This window comes from Saccostrea echinata, unplaced genomic scaffold (genome assembly GCF_033153115.1).
Source record: "Saccostrea echinata isolate AGI-Se365-2 ecotype Australia unplaced genomic scaffold, CSIRO_AGI_Sech_v1 ptg000052l, whole genome shotgun sequence".
In the NCBI taxonomy this organism is placed as follows: domain Eukaryota; kingdom Metazoa; phylum Mollusca; class Bivalvia; order Ostreida; family Ostreidae; genus Saccostrea; species Saccostrea echinata.
The window spans coordinates 811,307-821,514 of NW_026889801.1; the positions used below are offsets into that span (position 1 = coordinate 811,307).

The 10,208-nt window shown below is 32.0% G+C and overlaps 1 protein-coding gene across 1 annotated transcript in view; it reads left to right on the forward strand.

The window, feature by feature from the left end:
- LOC133204132 (xylan 1,4-beta-xylosidase-like) overlaps positions 1-10,208 on the forward strand; it is a 478,456-nt gene that overhangs the window by 113,759 nt on the left and 354,489 nt on the right. The gene's annotated exons all lie outside the window — the stretch shown is intronic.

Sequence of the window (10,208 nt, forward strand, 5' to 3'; positions counted from 1 at the left end):
TCACGTGATCAGCAAAGTCATGTGATATCATAACAAATATGTTAATATATAGCCGAGTAAACCATCTATATAAATTGGGAGTACTTAAGTTCAATACTTATAAATTAAAACCAAAACTGACCTCGCAATGACATATTATTTTTTGAGCGCATTTTAAACCTTCCGGAAGCTTTAACATAGCTGTGTTAAAAAAATGTTTTTATTATAAATTATAAAATGTAATCACAAAAGACATACATTCAGCAGATATACATATTACAGAACAGACAAAGCAATATAACCATCTAAATAATATGTCTTTTTTCATTTAATTGATCATGAATAGTGTCTCTGCACGTTTCACAACTACGTGTCCTAAGAGAGGACGGACACTCATAGACGAACATCAAAAAAGAATATTTTCTTTTCTGTTTGAAAACGTCTTGATGGACAGACGGTTAATGTAATTACTATATGCTCCCGAATATTTCAGCAAGGTAGCGATAAAAGATCACACTTGAAGTACAAAAATCAATGCATTTTTTTTATATATTTACAATGATAAAGGAATTATTTTCGTCTATTAATTGTAATTACAAAAGCCACGAGGGATCCCTCGTCATGCATGTTCCATAGATTTCGCGTAGTTTTCATTCATATGCGATCTCCGTAAACAACACTCGATATTGTTGACAGTTTTAGTTCTTTTGGAAAATCGTTTATTAGGTCCCGTGAGTCACTCAGTTGACCAACTGCTATCTGTTTTCGGCCGTCGTGCGTTAACATTTGAACACTATCAGCTTCTTCTCTGAAACCACTGAACCGATTTTGGCATAGAATGTCTTTGAGTAAAGGGGAACAAAAATTGTGAATTTTATAATCCCTGCCCTTCCGAAGCCTTAACACTACTGGCCTAAAACATTACTGATAGTGCCACTTTTTACTGATAATTTCTGATATTTACTGATATTATACTGTTGGTACTGAGAATTTCTGATATTTGCTGATATTTTTAGTGTTGTTACTGATAATTGCTGTTGGTTCTGATAATTACTGATATTTACTGTCGTTTTTACTGTGGGTTCTGATAATTACTGATATTTGCTGTAAGCCGTAGATATTTAGAATTTGTAACTTGAGTGACAGCAAGGAAAGTATACATTTTTTCATAAAAAATTATTTTTATGTAATTATATATTTGAAAAACTTGACTATTTCTCTTTCTGTAAGAAGATTCATCCTGCCCCCCCCCCCACCTCCTCTTCATCCTGTTCTTTAGTTCCTAAAGAGCTGTATTATTGCAATCGGTGAAGTAGGCTTAAAAGGACGTAATAAATCAGTTTCAATTTAGGCACTATCAGTAATAATTTAGGCCAGTAGTGTAAAGGTTGGACTAAAACCATCAAAATTAGAGCTATCTTTAAAAATCTTTCTTACTCTTGGATATCAAGCAAACTGTTGGCATGATTGTATTAAGCATATAGCCTTCTATCAATTTTTTTGAAATTCATGGCCCATGCAATTGGTCATGGTGTTCTGGAGTAAGGGTGGAGCTCTAATGATTGTACAGTGAAAATGCAAACATTTTTTTTTTTTTTAAATCTTCTTCTGTCCCCAGTATATTAATAAAATAAACTAGATGCATGATTATGATGATCATGGGTGCATCTTCTGAAATTGTGAAATTTGTTACCCCTTGGTGAGGGGTTATGCAGGGGCTCTATTGATTATTTAGTGAATATGCATTTATTCTTTTAAAATCTTCTTTTCTGATCCTGTGAACTAAGCAATCAACCCATGAGCAAGGTGCTTCTTCCAAAATTGTGAATTTAATGGTCCCTGGGTAAAGGGTTCTGCTGAAGGGTGGGGCTGTATTGATTATAAAATGAAAATGCATTATTTCTTCAAAAATCTTCGTTTCTGTTCTTGTGTATTAAGCAAACAAACCAAAAATAAAGTTATGATGAGCAAGGGTGCCTCTTCCAAAATTGTGAATTTCATGGTCCCTGGGTCATGGGTATTGATGTTACATGTAGGGTGTGACTCTATTAACTATATAATAAAAATGCATTTATTCTTTCAAAATTTTATTCTCTGATCCTAGGAATTTATTAGATAAACTTAGAACATTGTAATGATGATCAAGAGTGCATCTTCTAGAATTGTGAAATTCGTGGCTCGTAAAATTTTGCACGTAAAATTACTTTTTATATCTGCTCGTTGTAAAGACATCTAAAAATTTAACATGGGTCTTTAAAAAGATTTTTTATTTATAAGAAAAAAAATAAAAAGAGCACAGAATTCACAAAGAGAAAAACAAAGTTCAACATCATTAATAAAGATGAAAACGTAAATTTAAGCGAAAAATTCAGATATAATCAGGATTAAACGAAGATCGGTTGCCCGAAAAGAGCTAGGTTCACTTTTTGCATAAAATGGCCCCTGTAGATATACCAATTAATTGACTAACACTTTATGTTCCATTTTAAACAACAAGATAAAGTAGAGACTTAGTGCTTTCATTTCCTATTAAAAATTTTCTCCTTATAGCCAAGGTCTTGGAAAACAGGGCTCATGAAATTGCAATGTTCTTGAATTTTAAGGAAAATAAGTATATTTGAGTACTTTCACAGAAGAGAAATAATATGAGCGCATCCTCTGACCTAAAAAAATAAAACAGGTTTTGTAATCCTCAGAAATAGTTCTATCATTTTATAGTTGCATATTTAAGATCAGAGGTTACGCTCTATATCAAATATCGAAAAATAGCGTTAAAAATTGGCTGTTTTGTAGAATTTTTCACGATATGAGGAAAATAACGCATTTCATGACGTCATAATGCATTGGCTAGACAGAAAATTACGTCATTTTTGACAGATACGCAGTCATCAAAGGTCTAAATGATATTTGATGCATTGTCAACTAAAACCAAGCAGTTTCAGTTTTTCTGAAATTCACAGGGCCAAAAAAGGCCCTAAGTGAACCTTGTTCTTTAATATTGAAACCACTACACTAGTGCAATGTACCAGCCATCACCGATGTTTACCTTGCACTCATTCCCTGAAGTAACGAGTGTCAGGCAGGTTAATCTCTTTTTCTTATAGTGTGGAATTATAGGATGAAAACTAGCCAGCTAAATTTTGTGCAAGTACTAGTAGATTTACATCGGATTTGTTACTCGAGTTTTAACAATAACTGATAGCAGAGAAAATAATCTGTTACTGATAAAAACTAAAAAAGAAAAAAAAATACTGCATTTACCTCCTTTATTCTTTATGCATTCAACTTTCTATTCTATGCAATTCCAAATTCAGACATGTCCGTGTAATCTTTTTCTGTACTTCTACACTACTGCATCAGACCATTTGTGAAAGGCGGGTCAAGATAATTATTTCGCGCCAAACGTCACGAGTAAATCGTCGCGCCTTTTCTTTGGAATGTGTCTTCAATTGAATAAGTGTACGTGATAGCTTCAATGAATTTAAAAAAAATATGTTGCTATAGCCTGATTTTCTAGCCAAAGAATGTATATTTATCACACTGTACATAAAATATATACCGTATACGGGCAAGTAACATGAAGGCAGCGCTAAGTTTTCTTACACATTTTATATTCCTCTTTACCCCCAAAATGGATTATTCCAATTTGTAACACATTAATGAAAAGACTGGAATGTTTCGCAACAAAACACGTCTCGCCATATGACGCTCAAGGAATCTTATACCTATTTTGTTTATTACTTGCATCTATAAAGGAATGTTGCTCTACTAAAATCAAAGAAAAATATCATTAAAGTTTATTTTTCTCTCATTTGAAATTGCTATATGTTATTCAATCAACATGAGAAAGTAACAAATTCTACTTTCAAAATACAATTCGGCAACTCTCCAATTTATGATACAATTGCATAGGTATCTATCTAAATATACATTTGTACCAATATGTTTTCCTCGTTTTGTCATATCACCATTACATCTGTGCATTAATTAGTGCAAAATTCAACTGCAAACTCTTTATGAGGGAGTAAAAAGACATTGATATTGTGCCGTCAAACACCGCTGCTCTGACGTCGAACGACATAGCGCCCCCCCCCCCCCCCGTAAAGATAAAATCTTATGTTTCAACCCAAAAAAGTAAGAAAAAAATCGGACATTCTTTGGATTGAATCCGGATCGCCCACGTGAAAATTCAACATGCTAACCATTACGCTATCAAACATCATCGCTTAAAATTGAAAAATGATAAATATTTAGAGTATGGGTTAATCAATTTTTATACTACATATTAAGCATTCTTGTAAGACTCTTTATTTAGCCTATCAACATCATAAAAAAATATGAAAAACAAAAAAGTTCAAAAAATTACCCTTTTTAAATCACTTCCTGTGACGACCGGAAGTGACAACGACACACGAAATGTTTCCATCACACATCTACAAAACAAATTCTATCATACCTGAAAGTTTCAGACTCCTACCTTTAACAGTTTTTGAGAACATTCACGGACTAGATTTTTAGTGGAAAAAGGGAAAAATCGTAATAAATCCCGACCGGAAGTAAACATTTTCAATATTTCAAAATGGCATGAGATGACACATCATTCCTGAAAATTTGGCTGAAAATGAATGATTAGTTTTTGAGATATCGCGATTTGAAAATGTCAAAAAAATAAAAATGAAAAATAATAATATTAACTAGTAGACTAATTGTTCAGAGAACAATTAGAGGTCTTTCCACCTTTCTAAGTGTTTCAATGTAATTTGAGTTGTAAAAAAAAAGAAAAATGCAAAAAATTAAAAAAAAAAAAAAAAAAAAAAAAAAATTGTTTTTCCAGCAGGTCTCGAACTCAAAACCTTTAGCTTGAAAGGCAGGCGCGCTAACCACTACGCCACGGATTCCGATGAAGACCTACGTAGTAAAATAATGCTTTAGGAATACTTGCATTGGTTAGACAAGATAGTAATCAGTATTAAATAGTTTTGAGAAATATGTTTCCGTATCATTCGGCTTTCAAAAGAAAAAAAAAAAAAGAAAGAAAGAAGAAGAAAAAGAAGAAGAAAAATGCAAGAAAATAAATAAAACTCAAAAATTCGTCTTTTGCTATAGATTTATTGTCGGGCTCGTTTCTCTGTAGAGTTCAAAAGGTCTTCGCGCAGCTCCAAAAAAAGATGGTTTTTTTTTTTTTTTTTTTTTTGCGATTTAGGGGCCAATTTTTCTCTCCTTCCCCTTCTCTCTTCCCTTCTCTCCTTCTCTTTTTTCTCTCTCTCCTTTTCTCTTTTTTGTCTCTGTGTTAGTGTAGCGCGCTGACTATAGCCAATGTTTACATAGTTACCATGGAAGTACAATACATGACATGTGTTTTAGTGTGCATATCGTAGTTCTATTTTTGTGCATTATGCATTCGAAGGTTTAATTTGAGGTGTTTAATGTTCTGATTTAGTTAAACTACTTAGAAAAGTTGCCGATGAAATAAATCGGACTCGAGGCTAATGGTATGTACTATGTAGGTCGTCATATGGGAAAACATGGATTGGACTCAAAGCGGCCTGACTGCGGATCCTAAGATTGTTGCAGGTTCAGTAAGAAGATTGCTGACTGAAACAAGCTTCCATGTGGGTTGTATTAAATGCAGCTATGATAAATAAAATGTTCTACATGCATTTTATGAAGAAAACAAGATAATGAAAGTGTGGAATAGTTTATTTCATACATTTATATTGGTTTAACCCCCCCCCCCTTCATATATTCTATATTTCTCATATTTTGGATGACCTTGACCTCTGACCTTGACCTTAATATCAAGAACAAAAATGCAAAAATCCATTTCAGTTGGTCCCATGTCTCTACATTTGAGTGTTAAAATTTTTTCAAGTTTACGTAAACAGCAAAAAAAACTTCAGGGGCAATAACTTGTATAAGGCTTCGATGAATCCTTTCGCAATGATAGATTGAAAAGCCCTCTCAATTAGTGAAAAGCATTGGTGATGGTTCTGTATCTCTACGGTTTGTAGTTTCAGAGGAGTAGCGATAACAAGCTTTTCTTGCGAAAGGGGCAATAACTTCATTAAATGTCATCGCTCGAAGTCGTTGGGTCAAATCTGAAAATCATTTAAGTAGTCGACTAATATGAAAGATGCGTCTCTTCGATAAGTTGCGAAACAAAAAATCAGCGGAAGAAAAATAATAATAAGAATAATAAGAATAATAATAATAAACAGAAGAAAATCAATAGGACTTTCCACAGAAAGGTGGAAAGCCCTAATAATAAGAAACAGTAGAATCACTATAGGTCTTCCGTTGAAAACGGAAGACCTAATAAGAAACAATAGAATCACTATAAGGTCTTCCGTGAAGACGAAAGACCTTAATCATAAAGTTACGCACTTGATAGCTAAATCAGAAGTGAACAAAAAATGAAAATGAGGAAAGAATGCAAAAAAAAAGGATTTGCACCGAAAGTTAAATGACAATAATGTCAATTTTGCACTCGATTTCTAGAAAGGTCGAAGGAAGTGTGTATAGATATAAGGATTGTTTATACCGTACTCCCCTGAAGAAGAACGTAATAATTAGATTCCATTTACAATATCCTTTCTCAGTTACAAGTATGCAGCTAGAAACTTCATTCATCTCACTAGTTGTATCTCTATAGTACAATATAGGCTCTGAAAAGTATATAATAAACAAAAACGGAAGAAAATTATACTGCCTTGCCAAAGTAAAAAGAAAACGTAGCAAAATCTTCCGTTGCTTCTTCTTAAACAATTTTTATCCTTAAGAATTTACCACTGAAATCGAAAGCATTTAACTTCGCGTACAAAATCAATGGATACCATGCTTACCTTGGTGATTTTTGTTATCACTATCTGATGTCGAATGCAAGAAGAATGTCATTGGGAAAAACTAATCTGACTGCTTCTTAGCCAATGCTCCCGGCACTAGAAGTGAAAATAACGGGTCTATCGGATGAGGTCTTAAAAACCGAGGTCCCGTGTCAAGGCAGGTGGTTTCACGATAGAGAATACTTAATGATCAGTGGCCCAAATACAGGCCTGAATTTGATGCCCTTCTTCAGAATATGGTGACGTCTTAAAGAGAGCAAAAAATTCTCAGATGGGACGTAAAACAACAAACAATCAATCTTTCAATTACATTATATCAATCTGCCCGGAAAGAAACCCAGTACTTTATATATATAAAGTTGAATATCTGTAAAAAAAAATAATAATAATAATAATAATAATAAAAATAGGTTTTGTTAGGTTTGATGGAAACTGGTCAAGAGGAGTGTTTCCATAAATAATTGAATTTATCTAAAAAGCGTCATTTTACATGTACAATGCAAGGTACATAGTCGTACAATGATTAAAAAAAAGTTAAGCGAAGGTGTGCAACCGCGATTGGTTCAGAAAAATACGAAACCAGTGGACCTTTCTAATTCTCTTTACTGTATATGAGCTATGATAAGTTAAAAAAAAATCTTACATTTCTATACATTAGAAGATATTGTGAATAATCTTTTTTAAAAAAAAAAATCATCAAAGAAATTACAGAGTTGTAAAATTTTAATCTAAGTCATAAGAATTTTTTTCCTTAAAAAAGGCCTACTGAATTGCATGCTTGTATTCAGTAAATGTGCTGAATGAAGGAAAATATCTGCAAATTAGGTGTATTTAAAGCGTGCAAAATGCCAGTAGTGTCAAGTACATAAAAATCATACTCAATTTCTGAACAAAGAATTTGAAGCAAAGTTTTAATTATTGAAAGGTATAAAACTGCGACAAACGAAACTTTTCTGTGGAAAAATTCTCTCGGTAAAATTATTCTATGGTAAAAAAAAAAAAAAAAGAAAAAAGAAATGAATTCCTTGGGGTTTGAACACAAGCTACAAAAATATTTTTCATAGAGATTGACAGAGTAACCAATACAGGGTACGACTTACAGCAGATAGTTGTGTTTAAATAGTGTTTGTAATTAGACATTTGAATAACTGGACTTTAATATTTCTCGGAAAGATACGAATTTTGTTTCATAGAGATATTTTAAGGTAGCATGGGTCATTGCTCCATATTTCTGTTGAGCAAAAAATGTATATTTCTTAACATACTTCGAAGATATACATATTTAAAAAGAAATGGAATGAAGACGGGTATCATATGAGTATTATGATTCATTTATCTTTTTTTCTGCCATTTTTGGTGCATGCCTGCTATTACATAGTAATATACAACAAAATTCCGATGTCAAAAGTCACTAGGACTTCAGATTATAAAGCCTTTTTAACCAAGATTGTTTCCTTGGTTTCCTTGAAATTGAATTTTTTAATGGGCTATTTGAAGAAGCTAAAGCAACTTGGATTCTTCAACTGCAGAATAACAACCGTGTGTTTATGATTATGGATGTTGCCAGCACAGGCCACTTAAGCCACCTTGTGTGTCGGAAGATAATAATTCTGATTCAATCCGTCAGTTCCTTAAACATAAATTTGCTCAGAAAGGAAAAATGACCTTGTGAGCAAATAAAACTTATCACTGGGTCGTATTTTGACTGAAATATGTCATACCAAATCCACCTTTGTTTTTATACATGTATTTAATTTTACTACGGGATATTCTGTCTACCTGATCGATACAAAGGTCTCACGGCGGATGTAACCGATCAACAAGGGATATATATTATATATACAAATATTAAATTATCAAAAAAAAATTGTTACGATAAAGATTTAATTTTTCGCCTTTTTAGTTTGTCGAACCATAGGCATTTTCTCGGTTTGTTCGCCCATCTCATTTCTTTTTACATCTCTTTGATCTGATCTTTATATAACTATGCCAGGACAAAGAAATTGAATATTAAACAAAATCTTTTTAATCTACAAATATAATAAGTTTTGAAAAGGCTCAAAAACTCTAAAGAGAAGTTTTTAATGATAGTTGGCCTTAAAGGAGAAACTTTAAATTTGCTATCTTCGTGTTCTCAATTGCTTTACTATTTATAGCTGTCTTTGAAAAGTATTGAATTTATTGTAATAAGAAACAAGTTCGAAGATGGTAATTATATACATGTACATTCTGGACGTTATAGCATGTAATTGATTTTTTTAAATATATTTGTTTTATCTTAATTTAATCTACTGGAATTTAATTTTTTTTTTTCTTTTGTTTCTTGTTGTTTGTTTGAAAGTAAGTTTATGTGATGATGCAACGAGTTATTCAAATTACATTTCAGGTCATGAAATCTGTACTTTTGTCTATATACGTAAATTAAAAGAGAAAATTAAATTCTACTTACTTCAAGTCTGCACAAGTGTTTAATATGTTAAAAATACGATAAATGCACGCACCAAGTATATCTATGTGGGTGGCATTTTATGGAAGCATATCCGAATTCCTCACTGATTGTGCAATAAATATTAGAGTTCAAGGCCAAAATGGAGAGGTAACATAAGTACAAAATATATGGACAGTATCTGCGCTATTCTGCTAAAAAAAGAAAAAAACAAAGTCATATTCCTATCTAACTTGGGGATAATTTTTTTTCTCATATTCTTAATTTAATATACACCTGAAGATGCCTTACATTTCAAGGTTTTTTTTTCTTTTCGTTTTTATCACAAACGCAACCACCATCGCAGTTTTCTGTATTTAAGCTGTAAATAAATCTTCTATGAGAGGGATTATCAAACGAACTTGTAAGTTTTGAAATCAAAAGAAGTTTTTAGCACATACATTTTAAACCTGTTTAATTATTTGTGAATTAGTTTATAAAAAAAGATATATGAAATACGAATATAGGGATCTAATTTAATTATTTGATTATCGAACCCATTTTTTCAACCAAGAAGTTTTCATTTGTCATTTTGTGTGTGTTTTATATGGGTTTTTTTTTATTAAGATTGTTTTACTTTATTTTTTTTTTATTTGTGTTTGTTTTCTTTTGTACAAATTGTATCCATTCAATCATAACAAACCAGTCATATGTTTTAGGTTGTGAAAGCACTCGAAAAGAATGCTCCTTCTCATTCATATTTTCACAAGACAAGGAAGTCTAGATCTCAGGTTATTTTGTTCAACTTGAAATCTCTCCTTACTAACCTTACATGCATGATAAACCTGTAATATTTGATAGACGTACCAAAGACTGATCGAAAGAAGCTGTTCCACTTACCTTATTTTTCAAAGAAAATTATATAAATACACAAACCTTATGCATCCTAGATTTTTTTTGTA